This window comes from Oryctolagus cuniculus, chromosome 3, assembly GCF_964237555.1.
Source record: "Oryctolagus cuniculus chromosome 3, mOryCun1.1, whole genome shotgun sequence".
NCBI classification, from domain to species: domain Eukaryota; kingdom Metazoa; phylum Chordata; class Mammalia; order Lagomorpha; family Leporidae; genus Oryctolagus; species Oryctolagus cuniculus.
This window is the reverse complement of record NC_091434.1, coordinates 100,027,747-100,052,441: the sequence shown is the minus strand read 5'-3', so window position 1 is coordinate 100,052,441 and position 24,695 is coordinate 100,027,747. Positions and strand designations below refer to the sequence as shown.

The 24,695-nt window shown below is 35.4% G+C and overlaps 1 long non-coding RNA gene across 1 annotated transcript in view; it reads right to left on the bottom strand.

The window, feature by feature from the left end:
- Positions 1-24,695, bottom strand: part of LOC138849175 (uncharacterized) — a 283,599-nt gene that overhangs the window by 166,696 nt on the left and 92,208 nt on the right. The gene's annotated exons all lie outside the window — the stretch shown is intronic.

Sequence of the window (24,695 nt, the reverse complement as noted above, 5' to 3'; positions counted from 1 at the left end):
GCAAATGGTTTAAATCCCCAGTCAGGGGCTGGCACTGTTGCTTAGTAGGTTAAGCCTCTGATGTGGTGTCCACATTCCATATGGTCATTGGTTTGTGTCTTGGCTGCTCCTCTTCTGATCCAGCTCTCTGATTTATGGCCTGGGAAAGCAGTCAAAGATGGCCCAAGTCTTTGGGCGCCTGCACCCATGTGGGAGACATGGAATAAGCGCTTGCCTCCTGGCTTCAGATCAGCTCAGCTCTGGCCATTGCAGCGAATTAGGGAGTGAATAAGTAGATGGAAGACCTTTCTCTCTGTCTCTGCCTCTCTCTGTCTGTAACTCTACCTCTCAAATAATAAATAAATCTTCAAAAAAAATTCCCTAGTCAAAAAATATAGTTGGCTGAATCAAAAAACTAAAAGCTCAAATATATACTGCCTGTATAAAACTCACTTCACTATGTTATACATCATGTGTATAATCAAGGATCAAATGGGATCCATCCCACACATGTAAGGGTGGTTCAGCATTTGAAAACCAATAAATGCCATGAATTATATCAACAGAATGAAGAACATAAACAGATGATCATCTTAATAGATGCATTTGATAAGATTCAATATCCTTTCATGAGATTTGATAAAGGAAGGCATTTGATAAGATTCAACATTCCTTCATGATAAAAAAAAAAACTCCACATACTAGATATACAAGGAACATAACTCAAAATTGAAAAGCTTTTATATGAAAAATGAGCAGCCAATATCATACTGAATGGAGAGATGATGAAAGAACTTTCCCTCACATCTGGGGCAAGACAAGGATGTCCACTTTCACCACTCTTATTCAATATAGATTGGTAGTATTAGCAAAAGCAATTAGGGACTAGAAAGAAACTAAGGGCATAAAAACTGGAAAGGAGGACATCAGAATGGTTATTTGCAGATGATATGATGGAGTAGATGGGAAACCCTAAATATGTCACAAAAAAAGTTGTTAGAACTGATAAACCAATTCAATAAAGTCACAGGATACAAAATCGACACAAATTATAAGTTACATTTTTATATACCAACAATGATCTCACTGAAAGAGAATTCAGAAAAGAAATCCTATCCACAACAGCTACAAAAATGTAAATATTTATGAATAAATTTAACCAAAAACATGAAAAAGCTTATAAAACATTGATGACATAAATCATTAAGGACATACAAAGGGGCAAGCAGCGTGGCATTGAAGGTTAAGCCTCCACCTACAGTGCCAGCATTCCATATAGGCACCAATTCTATTCCCAGCTGCTCCACTTCTGATCCAGCTCCCTGCTAATGTGCCGGGGAGAGTAGCAGAATATGGTGCAATTGCTTGGGCCCCTGCATCCATGTGGGAGACTCAAATGAAGATCCTGGCTTCAGCCTAGCCCAGCATTGGTCTTTGTGGCCATGTAATGAGTGAAACAGCAGATGAGGATGGAAGATTCTTTCTCTCTCTCTCTCTCTCTCTCTCTCTCTCCTTCTGCCTCTGTCTTTCTGTAACTCTGTCTTTCAAATAAATAATTTTTTAAAAAGCTATAGAATATAAAGCAGCATTATACTGACATAAAAACCAGCACATAAATCAATAAAAGAGAGCCCCAAATTTAATCCACATGGATATAGTGAACTGATTATTTTTTAAATATTTATTTATTTGAAAGGCAGAGTTACACAGAGAGAGAAGAAGAGGCAGAGAGAGAGGTCTTCCATCTGCTGGTTCATTCCCCAATTGGCCACAATGGTTTTAGCTGTGCAGATCCAAAGCCAGGAGCTAGGAGCTTCTTTCTGGTCTCCCACGTGGGTGCAGGGGCCCAAGGACTTGGGACATCTTCTACTGCTTTCCCAGGCCATAGCAAAGAGCTGGATCAGAAGAGGAGCAGCTGGGACTCGAACCAGTGCCCATATGGATGCTGGCACTGCAGGCGGTGGCCCTACGCCACAGCACTGGGCTCGGGAATTGATTTTTGTCAACATTTCCAAGAACACACCTTGGAGAAAGAACAGTCTTATCAATAAATGGGAAAGCCATACATATATATGTACATTTTTAGAGGTGGGAAACATTATCCTGCTAAGGACCATTTGGACATTTGTAATATCATTCATGGCTCATACAAAATTACCAACTTAAAAATTAGTCTGCTACAGATCTATCGGATTTCAAGACCTGCCTGCAGTTGCCCTGGCACGTGCAGACAAAATGATTTTGAGTGCTTTATATGCACCATGGGACAGATGTTCCCCACTCCTGAATGAAAATATAACCCTTCCTCTCATTATATATAAAGGTCTATAATAAGCCCGAAACTATGAAATTGCTAGAGGAAAATGTGGGTAAAATATTCAAAACATTGGTGTAGATGCTGACTTCTTGGATAAGACCCCAAAAACATAACAAAATATTGCAACAAAAGCAATTATAAACAAATGGAATTATATCAAACTCAGAAGCTTCTGTACACAAAGGAAACAATAAGTAGAGTGAAGAGATAATCAACAGAATGGGAGGAAACATGTGCCAACTACTTATCCCACAAAAGATTAATAACCAGAATATATCAGCAAGTCAAAACCAAAAAATAAATAAATGGATAAAACCCACAACCAGTCTAGTTAGGAAACAAAGAAAACAGAATAGTCACTTCAATAAAGAAATATAAATGGGCAACATATATATGGAAATCTATCAATATCACTAGCCAAAAATTGAAATGCAAATCAAACAACAATTAGATACTACCTCACCCTTCAGAATGGTTATTACCCAAAAGACAGAGAGCAAGAAACCTGCTGAGGAAGTGGAGAAAGGGGAACTCTTACACACTGTCGGTGGGGATGTATACTACTTCATCCACTATGGAACATGAGACGGAGAATTCTTTAAAGCTAGAAAAGGAACCGTCATATGATCTAGTAATCTCACCACTGGAGATGGAATGTCAAAAGACAGTCAGTTGTTGTATCAAAGAGGTACTTTTTCCACAAGTTTATAGCAGCACTACTCACAATAGTCAAAATATGGAATCAATCAAAGTGTCCATCATCAGATGAATGGATAAAGGAAATGCTGTGTATATATACAATGGAATAATAATCAGGTGTAACAAACAATGAAATCCTGTTATTCGCAGCAAAAGGGATGGAACTGGAGGACATCAAGCTGCATGAAATAAGCCAGATACAAAAGGACAAATACTGCATGTTTTCCCTTCTATGTGGGAATTAACTTTAAGAAAACTAATAATAATAATAATAATAATAAACTCAGTCAACACAGAATGTTGAGCACTTGGAGCTGGAAGGGATGGGAAGGTTAATACATTTGAAAAACAAAAAATAATAATAATATGAGAAGCTGGGTCTGGTTCATTAATTGGGATAAAAATACTTAGATGTTAATAAGGATAATGGGATAAGGACTACAGGGGAATTTTTTGTTTATGACTTCACAATTTTTATTTTGTAAATTTAAACTTCTGAACTAAAATGTTTTATAAACTATGGGAAGGAAGGCTGGCAGTCTGGCAGGAGGGAAAGAAAGGTGTGTCTATTCAGAGACAAATTCCTTTAGAATCTTCAGGATTCAGCTGTAGTTAGAAACAGCAAACTACGCTCTTTGGCAGATGATATGATATGCACAATAATAGGAAGCAACTAAGAACTGGTAACTTGACTTGATGGGCAGCTTTTGTGCAAGAGGATGGAAGTGTGTAGATTTCCTGGTGCACTGTAAGAAAGGCCAGGCTTCTCAAGTAAGAGCTGCCTATTGAGGTCCTACAGAACAAAACAGGCCAAAATCAGGAGCCAGGAACTTACTCTGGGTCTCCCACATGGGCGGCATGGGCCTAAACACTTGGGCCATCCTCTGCTGCCTTTCCATGGCCATTGGCAGAGAGCTGGATTAGAAGCAGAGCAGCCAGGACTAGAACCCTTACAATACAGTATGCTAACATCACAGGCTGCGGCTTTACTGGCTATGCCGTTTCAGGCCCTGCTTTCTCTCTTAACAACTTTATCATCAAGTCCCATATTTTCAACTCAGAGACTATTTCAAGGACACAGTATTTTTCACAAATGTACCTTAAGTAGTACATTCATTGCTCAATTTAAGTTGCATAGATGGCCACTGTACAGGATGATGGAACATAATGTGCTAAAAATTCTTCCTTGGACAACTGCTAGATTTCTAAGTTTTCAATTTTTCTGCTTTTTAACTGTTATATGCATTCATTATAAACATGTAAAAAATAGCAATGAAAAGAAAAGTATATTTAAAAAAAATAAAACTGGGAACACTGCTCTACCACAATCATTGTTAAAACTATTGATCCAGTTAAAAGATTGACTGGCTGAATGGATTAAAAAACAAGACCCATGTATTTGCTGCTTATGAGAAACTAGCCAACAAGCATACCTGAAGACTGAAGGTGGAAGCACAGAAAATGATACTCCATGCTAACAGAAAGAGCTGGTGTAGCCATCCCAATATCAGACAAAATAGACTTTAACACAAAAACTGTTAAAAGAGACACTATGAATTGCCCCTTGGTTCTGGATACTGTTACACAAAAACACTGAGTTCTTAAGACATATTAGTTGATTTCCTCTCAAATTGAGACTTGAGATGAAAGGGAGGAGATTCACAGAATAGGAACTTCAGTAACCTAGCTTCTCCATCCTCCACACAATGCAGAAAATAACTTAAGGGGGTCAGAGCTGTGGCACAGTGGTTAAGCCACTGCCTGCAGCACGGGCATTCCATGTGTGCAATTGTGAAGTAAGCAGGCATACAGGTTAAAACTGATTGGATTTGTGAACTGGAGGACCACGCCTTCGCCATGCCCCTGTGTGGCCTCACGTCCCTACCTGCTGCCTTTGCCACGCCCCTGTGTGGCCTCATTCAGCTACTTGGCCACACCTGGGTGCCCACCAGCCAAGCAGGTTAATTAACCACTCCCCTTTGGAAGTGGGTTAAAAGCCAGGACACGGTGTGGCCCTGCCAGCTCTTCTTCCCTGGCCTCTTGTCAGGAGGGGGCTTGCTGCAGCCCCGCGCCTTCGGGGTGCATGGCCTTCGGGCCATGTGCTCTAGGCTTCCTGGCCCAGATACAGGCCTAGATGCTCCTCCACGTGGCTGGTTCCTGGTGCTCGGTATGAAACCCTATTCACCTCTCTCTTAAATGAAGCTCTCACTCTCCTATGCATCTTTCTCACTAAATAAAAGCTTAAAACATAGCATGCTGCCTTGTTTATCTGTGCCGGTTTTTAGAATTCTTCTCTAAATATTAAGCAAGAACCCTCTTGGGCTTATTAATATCGGGATTTAGTAACAAGCCCGTGGTGAAATCGTGAGGCACCCCAAATTCCGGTAGCACATGTGGCACCCCGGATAGCATTTCTAGGGAACTTTAAGGGGCCACATTTCAGTGTAAATTTTAGGGGGTCTTCTCCGATCTCAATTGGACTTCTGGCTGCTCCACTTCTGATCCAGCTCTCTGCTAATGCATCTGGTAGAGCAGTGGAAGATGTCCAAACTGGAAGATGATCCATGGGAGAGACCCGGAAAAAGCTCCTGGCTCTTGGTTTCCAGCTCTGGCCTTTCCAGCCATCTGGCCTTTCCAGCCATCTCTCTCTCTCTCTCTTCCTCCCTCTGTACTCTGCCTTTCAAATAGAATAAATAAATCTTTAAAAAAGAAAACAACCTTTAAGAATGGGAATCTGAAGGGGAAGGGTTGGAATGTGGGCAGGAGGGAGGGGACGCCCCACTGTGATCCTAAATCTGTATATATGAAATAAATAAATGAATCTATTTAAAAAAGCCTTTTATAACTCCATATATTCTGTCTCGACAACCACAATAAAAACAACATAAAAAAACAACACTACAATTGCTAATCTTGGATTTTTTGAGATTGGCAGAGTTAGAGTTTTCAGCTAAGATGATAGAACCGCTATGTTAATGTAACTTTTCCCATATATCTTAAGTATATTCATATGATCTGTTCATTGAGATTTCAAATATTAACACATATACATTCTGTTTAAATATGTCTAGCTCTTTATCCAAGGAGAAATCTCTGATCTCAATTGTTAGCTCCTCAGAAAATTGTTTGAATATCATACATCAAGTAAGCCAACATTGTATACAGTTGACTCTATTACCTCACTTGGTTTTCATTTCCACATAGCATTTATAATCAGATATTATCTTATACATTCATTGTTTACCCATCTTTCTCTCATTACATTATCAGCTTAATGAAGTCAAGGTAGATATCTATATTACTGATCATCAGATTATTGATCTAGTAGTACTGACTTAACATATTGCTTAGAACACAGTATATGCTTGATAAATGCTTATCAGACATTAAAATGACAACTCTGATGCACATAAAATCTATATCATCATTATATCTCATAAGAAGTTTAGCTTTATTTTGTTGTGTCTAACCTAAAATTCATTTTCATTTACTTGGAATCTTTAATTAATTACATTTAATGAATTCACTGAACTATTTGGGTTTAAATCTAGTAGTTCCTTATATGTTATTTATCATACTTTTTCTATGTCCAATTTATCATTTTATGCTTTTGATTAATTATACATTTTTATTCAAAATTTTTTTCATTTAAAATTTTTTCATTAGGTTGTTGCTATACATTCTTTATGGTAGTTAATCTAAAGATTAAAACATGCAGTCTTGATTTATAAGGTATGTCAAAAAGTTTCTGAAAAGTGAATTTAAAAGATAAGCTTGCTTTGGTAGGAAAAAATGGAAGTCAGTGCAGTTTATTCACAATATACATCTTCCATTAACCTTTTAAAGAATTCTAATATCTAATACAAAAAAGTACGTTTACCATTTCAAGATAATGCAATAATCTTACAATAAGCTTTTTTTATCTTCAGCAGTAGTCTCTAAGCACTCATACCTTCTGTGCTCTTATTATGTGATTTTATTACCTACTCTATTGTTGTGTGGTTGGGTTTTTATTGTCTTTATTTTGCTGCAATTTTGAAGGTGATTTGTGCTGGGTTTAGAACTCTTGCTGGCAATATTTTTTCAGGAGTTAAAAAACCATAATTCAATTTTTCTCTTGCTCTTTTGGTTTTGTTGAAAATTTGACTACCAGTTTTATTATTGATACAATGACTTTAAACAGTTGTGTGTATGTGCATGTGATTAGTTGGACAAAAAACTCTGCTGTTTCAAGATATTTTCATTTATTTGCCTTTCATCAGTTTTAATGCATGCTTACGTATGATTTTTTATTTTATTTTGATTAGTATTATTAGTATTTATATTACTTTTTGAATCTTTAACTTGATGTTGTTAATTATTTGAGAAAGATTTATGATCTTCTCTCACTTCATATATTTATTCTAATTCTCTAGTTTTGTCTTGAGTCTCCAATTATGGAAATGTCAAATTTTCTGTCTGATATCTCTTGAATTGTGTTCTATGTTTACCTTCTTTTTCTCACTTTACTGCAGTCTAGAAAATTTCTTCCAATCTACTTTCCATTTAACTAATTTTGAGTCTTCTGCTGAATTTAATCTGTTTTAAAAGTCTTTCCTTGACTACTAATTTTATGTATTATAGATATTTCCAGATTCTAAATTTTCCATTTGATTCTATTTTTCTATTTAACTTCTATTTTCCTACAAAAAATATGCTCTAGCCTTTAATTTTATAGTCAAATTTCTCACAATCATTGTAAAACTGGTCTGAGAAAGCCAATGCCTGTTTGTATTTTTTTTCTTTTTACTTTATATTCAGTTCTTTCTTTTTACAATGATAATCTTTCTTATTGGATTCCAGGCATGGTCTGTGAATTTTTTTAATTATTTAATTTGGATCTTTAAATTCTGTAATCTTACTCTACAGTTAATTTACTTTTGTTTCTGGATCATAGGGAGAGCTGACTTAAATATGGGTTTTGCTTTTGTGTTAACTGGTTTATTGTTGTGGGAATCTAGAAAATCACAAGTCTGAGATGCAGTCTGAGGTATTCATGGGGGCCATCTCCTTTTTGGAAGACTCATAACTCCAATTTTCATCCTCTAATTCACCTAGGACCCAAGAGATGTTCAAAAACATGAAACAAATAACAACAATGGATAAAAGAAACCTATTCTTTTGTCCAGTATTTCTATTTTCTACAGTTGAAGCATTTGGTATGAATACAGTTAATGCATTGTTAAAATATTTACATTTATACACTATTAAGCTCTATAAGATTCATACTAAAATTTTTTTATTTTTACTTTTTAATTATTCATTTGAGAAGTAGAGTTACAGACAGAGAGAGGGAGAGACAGAGACAAAGGTCTTCTCTCCCCTGGTTCGCTCCCCAGATAGCTGCAACAGCAGGAGCTGGGCTGATGCAAAGACAGGAGCCAGGAGCTTCTTCTGGGTCTCCCATGTAGGTTCAGGGGCCTGTGTGCTTGGGCCAACTTCAACTGCTTTCCCAAGCATTATAAAAGAGGAGCAGCCAGGACAGGAACAGGCATCTATATGGGATACAGGTGTCACAGGCAGAGGCTTAGCCTAAACCACAGCACGGACCCCTCAAACTAAAACTTTTTCAAAGGAAGATCAATGATTAACAATCTTATAAAATTGACTACTTGGAATAACATGTATATATTTCAGTTAGTCCCATTTCTGTATGTTTTGTGGATGCACTTGAAGAACACATTCAACTTGTATGACCTTCGCAAAATAAAAAAAAATTCTGATTTATTACTATGCTTACAACAACCCCACGTGCTTGTGAATAAAACGCACATACTGCATGTATGTATCAGGAGTCTATAATTATTAGACTTTCCTAGGTCTTATTTTATTTCATTTTCATCACCAATCAAATGTTGATTCTGCCTTTATCTTCTCTAGGCAGCATTTACATCTTGGGTAGTGTTTTAGTGTTTGTAAAATTCTGCTTGTGATGTTATACAATGTGTTAAGCCCCTGCAGCTTTTTAGAAGGGAAAATCAGTCCTGTGATTAAAAGATAACTGAGAATGTTTTTTATAATTAAAATGTACACAAGGACTTTTTGAAAAGGAGCTGAAAATAAATATTTTCTCAATGGAAGATGGTGGAGTAGAAATGAGAGTAAGACAGCAAGCAAACAGGAAGCATTTGTAAATGTTTAACCCTTATCCAATATACTACTTTGAAATTTTCTTTCATTCTAGTATTTCCTTCCCATCTTTTCCTTTCCATGCTATATATGAAGAGGGATGGCTAAAAAGTACTCAAAGTGCAATTGTGTTAGACTGAAGTATTTATAGCTAGACTATCAGAAGGAAGATTTAATACACATTTCAGTTTGTTCAATGTAATTTCAAATAAAAGTTGTGCCCTCTTTTCAGTTCCTTTCTTTGTTTTGTTGCACAAAATAAAAATACAGTATGGCTAGGAAGCCATTGTAGAAACTTGTGTTCTGCATCTTTTAAATGAGCATTGTACTCGAAGGAGAAGAGCAGTGTGCATTATTTTATCTAATGCAATGACAGAAAGCTTCCGGTTAAGACATGGAAAGAGTGAGAGAGAGAAGGAGAAAAATGAGCCAGACAGCAAGACAGTGCTGAATGCACAGATAACAAGGAAGTGGTTTCCTTGGCAACACCAGCACTTTGGAAGGTTTCAGACAAGAGTATAACTGGGTACAAAGTATCTGATTAAAATTTATTGCAGGAGAAGGAAACTGTGCAAATTTAAAGACAGTAGAATGTGCCTTGTAAATTTGAATGTGATTGATGAAAATTAATACACAGAATTTATCTAATTGAGATTATTTTTTCGATTTTAGTAGTAATCAGCATTTGGGAGGTAATGTCAATACAGTAGAAAAGATTTGAAGTACCCAAAGGGCACTTATGCTTGATTTATGATTTCAGAATCAAAATCCATTGACAAAGCCAACAAAGTATAGATTTAACAGAGAAACTTAAGGTACCTATTTTGAGGATTTTGAGTGTTTCCTTTAGGCTCCATGTCTTCAGAAAACCATACTATACAGTTTTCTTTACTTTCAATTATTGTTATTATGGATCATTTTGTAGATTTTTACATAATCCATATCCATTCAGTTTTAAAAACTAAAATGGTAATACAGATAATCACAACACATATATATATTATAGATATGAACAATTTATAAACAGAGCCAACTATTCACCTTGATGGACATACTATACTATGCTGAAAACCTGCATGTCACATACTACAAGAAAAAAATAAGATGGAGAATTTATAAATTTTGCCAAATCTGGAAGGAATATTTCAAGTATCTTAGGTCAATATGACTCTTCCACAACATTTAAAAATGACTATCTTATTGTCTACTTGTGTACATTATAGTGCTTGTTATAAGTATTTTAGAAAGATCATTCTGCATTCTAAGATTTATTGGATTGGCACAAATGTAAGATATGGCACCATTCAGTTCTGCTGCACTCATTTTGAGTATTGGTGATACCAACAGAAAGTGATTTTATTTTTTTTATATTGTGGTTACTACTAGTTTTCTGAGAATTCTGAATGCCTAAGATGGAGATGGTCCATACTAAGTAGTAACTGAAATAATACTTCTATAATGAAATTGACAGTCAGGGAACTATTGCAATTTTCCAATATACAGGAAATGCTTTGATCAAACAGAAAGACTATTGCTGAAAATACCCGAAAAAACAGAAAAATTTCCAGTTAATATTGTTGCCTTTAGGTACAGCTAACATTAAAGAATTTAACTAAAATAAAATATATGTATTTTCTTAATATGAATGTTGGCTCTCCAGAAAAAAAAAAAAAAAGGCAGGTCAAAATTTTAACAAAGGCACAATTCAGACTAATTTAAATGATTCATTCATACCCAATAATTATGGGTAACTTCTAATGAGTTGAAAGTAGGAAATAAAATTAAAATATTCTAAAAAAGTATATATAGGTGTCCACACTTGCTTTCATGACTTCTGTTTCTGGTAAATTGTCTTTGAAATACCACTGGTGAAAGGACAATGGACTTTCTGATTCATCCTCCTCCATAATGTATTTTGGCAAATAAAATGTTCTATTCTTGGCCCTGAACTTTCAACATTATTTAGACTATTTAGAGTCTTATCTTAAAAGACTGATGTTTTAAGAGAGAAAATTTCTCTGTATATGTAAAATTGCAAGCATTTTCCACATTTTCTTTTTTTTTTTTTTTTTTTTTTTTGACAGGCAGAGTTAGGCAGTGAGAGAGAGACAGAGAGAAAGGTCTTCCTTTTTCTGTTGGTTCACCCCCCAAATGGCGCTGTGCAGATCCGAAGCCAGGAGCCAGGTGCTTCCTCCTGGTCTCCCATGCAGGTGCAGGGCCCAAGTACCTGGGCCATCCTCCGCTGCATTCCCGGGCCACAGCAGAGAGCTGGACTGGAAGAGGAGTGACTGGGACAGAATCCGGCACCCTGACCAGGACCAGAACCCAGGGTGCTAGTGCCGCAGTCGGAGGATTAGCCTAGTGAGCCGCAGAGCCGGCCTCCCATTTTCTAACGCTGGTACAGTACATATATTATTAACAATGCTAACTGCCTTGCAGATAAAATCTGGTGATCTACATAGAGATAATTCTAAGGTGCACATTTTTAGTAATTTCCAGCATGATGCCTTATTTATTTATTTGAAACTTTATTGAGGATCTACGATGGGCCTAATATTTCCAACGGATACACAGAATTTGAAAAAGAAGTCCGAAGCAAAGATTTTGCTGTAAAAGAGATTGCTTGCTCCCCTAGAGGGAAAAAGACATGTTTGTCAAGAAACTTCTACATATGCATGGCATCAGATTTCTGGGCTTTTAGCACATTGCAAGTTAACAGTCTACCTAGCCATCAAGGTCTGTTTCAAATTCCACCATTCAGTATCTCCAATCCTTCACTGATTCACCAACCAGATATAAAACTCACACTACACTACCACCCATAGGATTATTCTTGAATGGAATCTTACCTATTATATGTATTTCTTTTCACATTTTCTTATTAAAATACATCAATAACTGAAAACAATGACCATAGCTCATTTTACCACTAATTAAGTGTGAGATACAATCTGAGTAATTCACATATATGTATACATCAACTTATTAAATTTTCCCAACAACCTTGTGTGGTAAGCTCTCTTATTAAACACATTCTGATGGGGAAAATTAAGTATAGTAAAGTTGAATTTCTTTTCCAAGGTTCTAAAGAATGCTGTGCACATAATTTGAAAACAAGAAGTTTGGCTTTGAAAATTGCATCCTTAAGCATTATATGCCACTGTTTTGAAACAAAGATGCTTCTAATCTTCAGATAACGAGTTTTTGAAAGGCATATCTTGGAAATGTTTTGAGTTTGGTTCCAGATTAACAAGACAAAGTGAATATTGCAATAAAGTGAATCACAGGATGTTTTTGATTTCCCATGGTATGCTAAAGTTATGTACAATATATTATACTCTATTAAGCTCAATGGCATTATGATCAATAAAAACAAGGTGCATATCTTAATTTTATAAGAATTTATTCTGAAAAAAAAAACCACTAACAATCATCTGAATCTTCAGCGAGTCATATCCGTTTTGCTTCACTAAAGACAGTTGCCAACTGATCAGGATGATGGTTGCTGATGGATGGGGTGGCTTTGGCAATTTTTAACAACAAACAACAATGGGATCTGCCTCCTTGACACTGCTTCACGCCATTTTAAGCACAATAGAATTTTCTTGAAAAATTGAAGTCAGCTCTCTCAAAACCTACTGCTGCCTTATCAACTAAGCTTATGTAATATTCAAAATTTTCTGTTGCTATTTCAACAATTCTCACAGAATCTTTCCCAGGAATATTTTCTACTCAAGAAGTCACTTTCTCTGCTCATCTATAAGCAGTAGTAACTCCTCATCTGTTCCATTTCACCAGGAGACTGCAGTCACTCTGTTGCTACTCCTGGCTCTGGATCTCCCTATTTTAACCACAGCTGCTGTTATTTTTTTTTTCCATCAGAGTCTTGAACCCCTCAAAGTCATCCATGATGGATGAAGGAAATTTCTTTGAAATTTCTATTGGTGCTGATGTGTTGACATCCTCACATGAATTTTGAATGCCCTCAATAGCATCTACAATGATGAAACCTTTCCAGAAGGTTTTCAATTTACTTTGCCCAGATTCACTAGAGGGCTCACTATCTGTGGTCGCTCCTGCCTTACAAACGCATGTCTTAAAAAAGATAAGAAGGTCAAAATCACTCTTATTACATGGGCTGCAGAACACATGTTGTCTTAGCAGGCATGGAAACAACATTAATCTCCTGGCACATCTCCATTAGGTCTCCATCTGGGCTTAAAAAAAACTTTTTTGAAGTTTTTTGAATATGTATTTTTTGAATATGTATTAAAACATATTAATGAATATGCTGTTGTCCAGACTTTCTTATTCCATTTACAGAGCACAAGCAGAATAGAATAGGTATAATTCTCAAGGGCCTTTCAGAATGTTAAATGAGCACATGCTTCAGTTTATGTCACCAGGTGAATTAATCCCTAAAGAAGGAGTCAGCCTGTCCTTTGAAGATTTGAAGTGAGGCACTGACTTCTCCTTAGCTATGAAAGTACTAGATGATATCTTCTCCAATATAAAGATGTTTCATCCACATTGAAGATCAGGGCACTGTGGTACAGTAGGTTAATCCTCCAGCTGTGGCACCACATCCCGTATGGGTGCTGGTTCTAGTCCCGGCTGCTCCTCTTCCGAATCCAATCTCTACTGTGGCATGAAAAAGCAGTGGAAGACGGCCCAAGTGCTTGGGCCCCTTCACCCACCTGGGAGACCCGGAAGAAGCTCCTGGCTCCTGGTCTCAGATTGTCCCAGCTCCAGCTGTTAGCCATTTGGGGAGTGAACCAGTGGATGGAAGATTTTTCTCTCTGTCTCTCCCTCTACTATCTATAATTCTATCAAATAAATAAATAAAACCTTGATTAAAAACAAAGAAAAAAGAAAATCAGTTATTTGGTGTAGCCACCTTCATCAAGGATCATGTCCAAATCTTCCAGATAACTTGCTATAATTATAAACACTTGCTGCTTCACCACACACTTTGATGTTATGAAGATAATGTCTTTCCTTAAAACTCATGAACCAATCCCTACTAGCTTCAAGCTTTTCTTCAGGAGCTTCCTCACTTCTCTCAGCCTTCAAAGAACTGAAGAGTTATGACCTTACTCTGATTAAGGCTTTGGTTTAAGGAAATATAGCTGCTTTAATTTTCTATCCAGACCACTAAAACTTTCTCTATATCAGCAATAAGCCTATTCCACTTTCTAATCATTCTTGTGTTCAGAGCAGTGACACTTTTAATTTCCTTCAAGTACTTTTCCTTTGCATTCACAGCTTGGCTAACTGCTTGGAATAAGAAGCCTAGGTTTTGACATTTCTCAGCTTTCAACATGATTTTCTCACTAAGCTTCATCATTTTAGCTTTTGATTTAAATTGAGAGACAGGTGATTCTTCCTTTCACTTGAACACTTACAGGCAATTGTAGAGTAATTAATTGGTCTAATTCCAATATTGTTGTGTCTCAGGAATAGGGAGGTCCAAAGAGAGGAAGAGGGATGTAGGAATGGATGGTCAGTGGAAAGGTGAGACCACAATGCAACAATAACATACCACCATTACTGATGTACTCACAATAAAAAAAAAAAAAAAGAATAACTGAGAATTTTCAAAATGTGACACGGAGACACAAAGTGAGAACATGCTGTTGGAAAGAAATGACACTAATAGACTTGCTCAACACAGATTTTCCACAGACCATCAATTTGTAGAAATGCAGTATCTGCAAAGCACAGTAAGGTGAAACACAATAAAACAAGATATGCCTGTACTTGGCACAATGCAAATCTGACATAAATCAATGATATATCTTAAACAGTTGGTTTTAGCTATGGGAAAATATGATATTTTTCTCTTTTTACTGGTAGATATGACTCAGTAAAACACTGCTCTTCTGGACAAAAAATTATTTGAGGGTCATCTGAATCTTCCTGTAATAATTTATAAAATTGAGCACAGGGTTTGCTGATGTTAGTTTTAATAAACATTTATCATATAAATGAATAATAAATAGTCATACTATTTATACAATAGCATATGTATGTATACAGTATCACAAGGAAAGTAAATAGGACATAAATTTTGAGAAGAATGATGAAAAACGAGGGCTGAAATTTCTTTGAGAAAAAACTATTAATAAGACTTAACTGGGCTTTGGAGACTTATTTTGGCTTGCCTAAGCAAAGAGCATAGAAAGCATTTCTCAAAAGTCAAAATGTACAAGAAAAGATTCAGAGGGAAAATTTCATATCATGATAAAATGAACATAACTATTCTATTACATAAAGGATTCCCATTATGACAATAAGATGGAAGAAATCAACCAGGGTAAAACCAGAAGGTTCTGTGAAAGTCAGTTAAGGAGTTAGAAACCTGTCAAAGCACAGAAGAGACCTATACAAAATGTAGTTTTAGTTCTTAATCAATTTTCAATTTGAAGAATAGCTAAGTTAGCCAAAGATTCATAACCTAGAGTAGTAAAACAAAATATGTAATATGCTAATGGAAACCTGATTATGACAGTACAAAAGAAGTGTCTCATTAAAAGTAAGAAATAAAAAATGTAAAGCTTACTTCCCTTGCCATTAAAGTGAATTTAAGTGGAAAGCAATGACTAGCCAGTGAATATAGTCCAGTCCAGAAGCAGGAATTTAGACTTAAAAAAAGCGAGAGGTACTGTGTTAGATCATTGAATGTTGATCTAACAAATCACCTATAGACAGGCAACATATAGAGAGCTTTATTTGGCTCATAACTTTGGTAGCTGGAGGTTCAAACAGCATGTCACAGGTGCCTGGTGAAAGCCCTCCTACCTAAATGGCAACATGACAAAGAGTCAGACAGGAAAATGTCTGCCTTTGGAAGAAAGCAGGCATTGGTTTTAGCACAAAGCCTAGTTGCGTAAGAACCCAGTCTCCAAAGGTAGCACTAACCTATTTGTGAAGGTGGAGTCCCCTGAACCTAATTACTTTCCACTATGCCAAATCTCATAAAGATTCTACCACTTTTACCACCAAGTTTCCAGGACATGATCCTTTGGGAGAAAAAAAAAAAAGCATAACCAAACCATAGTAGTTACAGAGTAAGCTGCCCTAGATTTAATCATCCATTGCTAAATTGACCAGCAGGAAACAAGGGGTTAGTAATTTTCTTAATCTTTCTTACTCGCTGTTGCTTCAACTATAAAAGAGGTACAAAAATGGTTTTTATTTTATTGAGTAGTTGGCAGGACAACATGAAATAATATATAACAAGTCTTTAATAAAATTTTTTCTGGGTGGGAAACACTCAACAACTAATATATCTTACTATTAATTGAGCATTGTATTAATAACCATTACAATAACATTGCTAATATTTTTCTATTGATTCCATCCTAAGTGACTAACAAACCTGACAACTAAAGAGGCATCTAAATAAAAGTTTATTTGAGGGGGCTATCACCGTGTGTAGACAGTTAAGCTGTCACCTGCAGCTTTGGCAATCCATATGGGTACTGGTTCAAGATCTGGCTGGTTCACTTCCAGTCCAGCTCCCTGCTAATGCGCCTGGGAAAGCAGCAGAAGATGGTCCAAGCACTTGGGCAACTGCACCCTTGTGGGACACTCCCAAGAAGCTCCTGGCTCCTGGTGTCAGCTTGACTCAGCCCTGGCTGTTGCAGCCATTTGGGGAGTGAGCCAACAGACGGAAGACTTCTCCCTCCCGGTCCCTGCCACACACACACACACACACATACACACACACACACACATCTCTGTCTCTCTCTCTCTCTCTCCCTCTCATTTTGTAACTCTGCCTTTCAAATAAATAAAATAAATCTATTTTAAAAGCTCATTTAAAGAAAAAATAAAACTCTAAATATTTCCAAATAACTATTAAGAACCTTGGAAACTTGTCAAGGAGTTAGGAAGTTAGGAACAAGGCATAAGAAGGAACTTTTCCATAATTTTGAGTTGAGCTGGAAGTTTTGACTTGCTGTTCGCATAATGTTTAAGGAAGCACAAAATTTAAACAAAAGTCTATTAAATTCTGTAAACCACATTTGTTTCTACATATACTATTTTACTCTAAATAGCTTGGATTTTGTGGAGAATGATAACTGACAATGGCATAAAATGTGGATAGTGGATTATGAACCTAGAGGCTCAGAAAATTTCAGAACATTTACATCAATAAAAAAGAGGAGATTAAACATTGTAAGTAATCACTCAACTGTAAATCCCATGAGAGCAGATATGGGGTCTGTTCCATCCTGAGAAAAATGTGTCCCCTGAACAAGCAGACTTTGAGGGAATAATATGTCATTGAATTAATAAAAATCTAACCTTCATATGTACCTACTTGAGGCTTCCCATCTTGTCAGAAGCAGAGCCAAAAGATGATACACCACATCTGCTTGTTCCAAAATCAACTGTGTCTCTCTAGTAACTGAGTCCAATGTTTGGGAAAATTTTAATGCTTACAGGTGCGCAGGGATGAGAATGTGATTGGTTGATAAGACTAACAGTTTTTATTCATTAATTGGACCATGTTCTTTGGTTTGGAGAAGTAAAAATTTTTATGAAAAATTAACATTTCTATTGAATTTAAGCTATTTTATAGAAATAATAATATTGCAGGTGTCAAAATATATTTGAAATCTAAAGTCTCCAACTCAGAAAACTTTATCTTGCTCTAAGTTGTATTATTTCTCATCTCTTACTTTTGGCAATTAATTTAAAATATGGGAGGTTTTTATTTGCCTATATTAACTTCAGAGTTGCTTCCTATTAGTCTTCAAGATATCTGAAATTCACAGTTCTAATGAAACACTCTATTCAAGGGCTTCATGACATTAACTTCACTTATATTATTTACTTCTGGAAATTGAAAGCAACTTCTGAATGACATAAAACTTCATAAACACTTCAATTTTTGGCAAGTATCAGAATTTTTCAAGGAATATTCAGAATACTATAGATAAATATCAGGAATTCAATCACCAATACATGTTAGACTGAATAACATCATAAGACCAACATAGATAAATTATTATCTTTATTTTGCATCTTTTAGTTTCCTGAAATTAATCTGTTAATTTCTGGAGTAATATAAATATAAGTTTTAGCTTATCAATACACTTCACAACTTCTTCTAAGTAGATACAGAAAATAAACAAGTATTTTTAAATAAATCAATGTATATATCTCTTTTTTTCTAAAACAAGGGTAGATGTTTTCATTCAGTACCTTTGACAATAACTTAATAACCCTTCAGTTTCTATAAGTTCACTTCTTTAGACATGGCACACAACCAACCACATGTTATAGTTTATATATCAGCCAAGTATTAGATTTTTCTTTTTTTTTTTGTTTGTTTGTTTTCATTTTCCTCAATAGCTCTATTCTTTCATTTAATGGAACACACAGTGACAATTTGAAAGTGGATACTATGATTCTTTTCTTAGGGGTTTTAGTACTCTTACTCATTGTGTTGTTTTACATCATTTTATTGATAAATATACTAGGCTTAAGGAACAACTTATCTTTGCAGTCTCATCAATTTAAAAGCTACATTTGATTTAATTAATAGGGTGAGTTTATGGGAAAAGCTTTTATCGATGGGCATTGGTTTAAGATAGCTTGGCCTTTTGAGAGAATGCACTATAATAATTGGTCTAAGATCATGTTAGAGAAAGAAGGTCACTTTATATTCTCTCCCAAGTAATAGAGAAGTCAGGTGAAGTTGTTTCCTGACACAGTTATTATTTAATTATTTCGGCTGGTGATACTGACCCCAAAAAGCTCTTTCCAGTATTACTTGAGCCCAGCAGATATCATCATTGGCAAGCACAGTGCAAACACAGAAAGAAGCTAATCTATTCATATTGCAACATCAGTTTACCATTAATTTTCCACTGTTGATTACTTGACAAATTACATTTATGAAACCCATTGTAGTGTAATCTAAAAGCAAGATAGGCAACTTTGGTATAGTGACCAAGACAAATTGTTATCTGTATCTAAGGGAAGCAATATAGTATCACAGGTTTTCACCCAGTAAGACTTCTTCCAAGCAACCTTATCTTGGAATTTTCAACTCTAATTGTACATTACTCTCACTCGAACAACTTAAAAAAGTCAGAGTGCTGAAGACTGGGATTCCCCCCTAGAATTTTTCTTTCTATAACTGTTTTAGGGATACCAATTATTTTAACTACAAACTTAAGGCATTTGTGTTTGTGGGTTTTTTTTTCCAGCAGAAGTAGATTTAACTCAAAGTAGAAAAGATAAGAGTAATTAATTCATATAGTTTTTAATAACAAAATTACACTATTACTTCCTAAAGCAATTTGAAGCTATAGCTTCCACACACTTTCTTTAAGGCATTTTTCTCCTCAGTTCCATTTTTAATGAGGTCTATATAATCTAATCTACAAATGATATAAAATTAAAGAGGTATTTTTAGAGAATATAGACCCTTAAATCCTTTATATTTTCCTTTATATTTTCAGTTAAAGATAGACTTCCAACTGCAGAAGTAAATACATTTTTAAAATCATTACCCCAAAGTAAAAACAAAACACTTGTTAGTTATTACATATTATATATTTTATTACCATATTCCATTGAGTTACATATTCTTTTAAAATTCAAATTGCAGTTAGGAGCGATTATCAGTTTTTATTATAACTTCTTCAATTTTGTTTCATAAAGCAAATAGATATAATTATCTGACATAAATTATTATTGTGTTTAACAGATGAAGAGAGACCCCATGGATCTTAAAACCTCATACGACAAGACCCAGTTATTGTTGCTCTATAAAATAAAAATCTTTTTAGGTTGCTTTGTTTATTTAAAAGGCAGAATGAAAGAAAGAGTGCGAGCAAAAGAGACATCTGCTAGTTCACTCCTCAAATGGCCATAAGAGCCAGGGCTGGGCAATGACAAAGTAAAGGGCTCAGAACTCCAACCAGATCTCTCAAATGGCTGGCAGGAGTCCACATACTTGGGTCATCGCTTTCTACCTTCCCAGGTTCATTGGCAGGAAGCTAGATTGGAAGCAAGCAGCCAGGACCCAAACTAGCATTCCAGTATGGGATGCTAGTATCACAAGCAGCAGCTTAACTCAATATTTCACAAAGCCAGACCCCAAAATAAAAATATTTGCTTAACAGATAACCAATTTAATTGCATAAACAGGGGGCTCAAGACTAGAGATGTTTAGTCTCAAAAACATATCAAAAGGAAATTGACATGTAAGAAATGAAAGAGAACAGCTAACTTGTATTTGCACGCTTTTAAATCCCTGATAAATGAAAACATGTATGTAAACCCTGAGTTCATAATTTCTGGCTGTATCTTTTTTTCTCCATTACCAGCTATGATAATTTGCCTTGGGCATTTATGTCAATCAATCTGCCTTATGGCAGTTCTAGAGTTTGCTCAATTCCTACTGAGTTTGCTTATAAATCATTAAGGCTGACTGAGGAAGACAGACCAAACATGCTATTCCTAATGTTTGTTCCAAGAAAATTAAACTGAAGATCAGACATCCAGAACTGAATGAAAGGGACAGTCAGAACCTATGAGAATGTCTCCAAAGCAGAAGGAATTGATAATAGCCACATACTATCTTCTCCTTACAGAAAATTTAAGGCCCCTTGGAGATGAACATGCCATTATCCCTTTGGCATTTGTCTACATCATTTTGCCCTTCTCCTAAGTCCTAGGTTCATTGCATCAATTTCTACCATGCTATTTTCTTTTTTATATTTCACACAATCATAACTTGTGAGTCTGGGGAAGACCTTGAGAATCTCATTCTTCTCTCTCCAGATTCTCTCTTCACAGTCATAGGATTCAAAGGATAATCAGAGTATTTCAATTATGTCCCAAATATGTCAGTACCAGATAATCCTTCATCCTTTATTTCTAGTCCTTAACAGAAAAATCTTAGCCTTTCATCTTCTTAGGAATCTACCTATCTTTTGAAAATAATTTCTTTTTTGGATCTTGCAGATTTATTACCTGACTTCATTTCACTTTGGAAAACATGATTTTTATTTCATTCTTCAAACTTGTATGTTAATTGTTTCATTTTTAATTATTTTGCCTTTGAATTTTTTCTCCTTACATCACTCACAATTAAAATCTAAAAGCCTCTAATGTGGAGAATCTCAGAATAAGGAAATAAATGTAAGTACCTGTAGCAATATTATCTATCTAGCTTAACCAAATTCTGTATTTTATACTTTAGCTCCATTGCCATTACTTCTTTGAACAGTTCAATTAAGTAAGTATTCATTAAATAGCTACTAACTCATGATATTGTACCAGGTTGAAAACATAGAACAAGGAACTCCCAAGCCCAAATGTCAATATGCCACACATTTGCCTCAATCTAATTTGAAATAAATTTGGCTTTTCCTAGTTATTTGGAAATGAGAACAATTAACAGTTTCCTTTGGTGAGGTAAAAATAGGAATAGTTATTATCCTGTGAGCATTTCTCTTGAGATGAAACAAAACTGTGAGCTCTTATAGTAGATACCTTCACTACTCTTGTCCCCAGCATTCAGAAGACCTAACCATGCAGGTATTTCAAAGATATTTTACTGCCCTTTCTAGTAGATAAGAACTTAAATTTAATTACAGTAAGTCAATATTATCACTTATGGGAAAGAGTCACATACTAAATCCAGGTTTATAGATAGCCATAAAAGTTAAAAAGTTGTTACCCTAAGCCCAACTTTGGACTGACTTTTAATACCAAGTTATCGAACAGACCACTTAGATTAAAGGAAAAGCAAAATGCTTCACTCATGAATTGCCTTCTCTTTCTGAAGCATGTTGGTTATTTTTAGCTCATTTTTTTTCTTCTAAAGCTACTATAAAATTTAATGTAAAATATTTTACATATATAATTGGCCAAGGTAATAAAAATGCTTAAATGCAATTCAAGGCTATTTGTTAAATGCACCATTCCTAATCTAATATTCCATAGATTATAAATAAGTAGAGTGTGATGAATAAAAATTTCTCTTTTTTCCTCTCATCTTAAATATGAATATCACAATAAATGTCTTTTATGGTTTATTCTCATGATATTAAAATGTTTTGAGTATATTTTGTTACTGTCACATTCCAATTGTCACTAATGTTTGGTGAGAAACAAGTACGCAATAGACATTAATATCCTGGGATAAAAAATAAATAAACAAATCTTCAGAAATATTTAATAGAAAGTGAAATAAAATTCTAAGGTTATATCAATTTTCAGAACAGAAAGTAAGGAAAATGTTGACTTCCTCCAAGTAGTTCTTTTTATTTTTATATGTAGCACTTCACCTTTGTGTAAACTAAAATTTTCCTTTGTTATTGTTCCTTTGTTTCTAATGTCACTTAATCGCTATCCTAGCAAACATTCTATGCCAATTGTGATATGTCTGACACTGGTCTCAGTGTTTTCAGCTATTATCATACACAAGATAGGTAGCATTTGTATGGTAGCCTTTGGCACAGATTAGAAAACTGAAGTTCATAGAGATTCATAGTTCTTCCCATATCATTATTTCATAAAAACCATTAGACAGCTTAGAATAGATTAATGTTGCTCAAACATTTCTTGAACTGAGTGACTCACATAGTATTTGAAAGGTGGGTGAAATTGCTCATTACATATGAACAACACTTAGACATCCTTCCCTCCTTGCTATGTAAAAGGTTTCTGTTCTCATCTTTAAAAGTTCTGATGCTCACTCAAAATAAAATTTGTCTCTTTCTGGCATAAAAAAATCATGGTAATTAAATACATAAAATATTTCCCATAAACCAAAATGCCAATGTATTAATTTGCAATACAAATTTAATTTTCTGAGATACAATATTTGCCCTAATCAGTATATATGGGACGAGACTCATCCTTGAATAGTAAGGCGGCAGGGACACATACTCCTTCATATCTGATTGACATTCAACCTCACTGTTCAGTCACTCTTCTAGGCACCTTGCTGCCCTTTTGTTAAAGTGATTTATGTTTCATAATTGCCTCCAACTCCAACCTGGTTCTCCCTTTTAGTTTGTTTCTGAAAATTTTGCTAAAGCCTCATATCAATTAGGTTACCTCTATAAAGTAATTTTTCTCTATTTTTAGCCTCTTTTATTCCTTGCATCTCCTTTAGACTCAAGTGAAGATTTATTTTCTATTTTCCTATATTTGCTGTAAAGTCCCTTACTTTGCACTTTCAATGCTGTCACTCTAGGAAGAAGTGTCATATATCCTGCCTAGACTGTTTTAATAGTATCTGAACATGAGTATCCAACAAATTGTTTTCATTACAATTTAGAAATGCGAGTTCTATATTGGGCAGAAGATTGATTTTTTTGAAATACACCTCAGAGAACATCATTTCTCTTCCTAGACTCCCTATTGCCTACTGAATGAACATTTTTTAAAAAAATCTTACAATTCCATATGCAGGACCACTTTTGCCTCACTATTTCCTTCACATGCCACACCTTTTTTTAAGAAAAGTATTTATTTATTTATTTGAGAGGCAGAGTTACAGAGAGAGGGAAAGACAGAGAGAGAGGTCCTCCATCTACTGGTTCACCCCCAAAATAGCTGCAACAGCCACTGCTGGGTCGATCTAAAGCAAGGAGTCAGGAACTTCTTCTGAGTCTCCCACATGGGTGCAGGGGCCCAAGCCCTTGGGCTTTCCTCAACTGCTTTCTTTTCTTTTTTTTTTTTAACTTTTATTTAATGAATATAAATTTCCAAAGTACAGCTTATGGATTACAATGGCTCCCCCCCCCATAACTTCCCTCCCACCCGCAACCCTCTCCCCTTCCATTCACATCAAGATTCATTTTCAATTCTCTTTATAGACAGAAGATCAGTTTAGCATATATTAAGGAAAGATTTCAACAGTTTGCACCCACATAGAAACACAAAGTGAAAAATACTGTTTGAGTACTAGTTATAGCATTACATTACAATGTATAGCACATTAAGGACAGAGATCCTACATGAGGAGTAAGTGCACAGTGACTCCTATTGTTGACTTAACAAATTGACACTCTTGTTTATGGCATCAGTAATCACCCTAGGTTCTTGTCATGAGTTGCCAAGGCTATGGAAGCCTTTTGAGTTCACTGACTCTGATCATATTTAGACAAGCGAAAGTTCTCTCCTCCCTTCAGAGAAAGGTACCTCCTTCTTTGATGACCTGTTCTTTCCACTGGGATCTCACTCGCAGAGATCTTTCATTTAGGTTGTTTTGTTTTGTTTTGTTTTGTTTTGTTTTGTTTGCCAAAGTGTCTTGGCTTTCCATGCCTGAAATACTCTCATGGGCTTTTCAGCCAGATCTGAATGCCTTAAGGGCTGATTCTGAGGCCAGAGTGCTGTTTAGGACATCTGCCATTCTATGAATCTGCTGTGTATCTCGCTTCCCATGTTGGATCATTCTCTCCCTTTTTTATTCTATCAACTAGTATTTGCAGACACTAGTCTTGTTTATGTGATCCCTTTGACTCTTAGTCCTATCATTATGATCAATTGT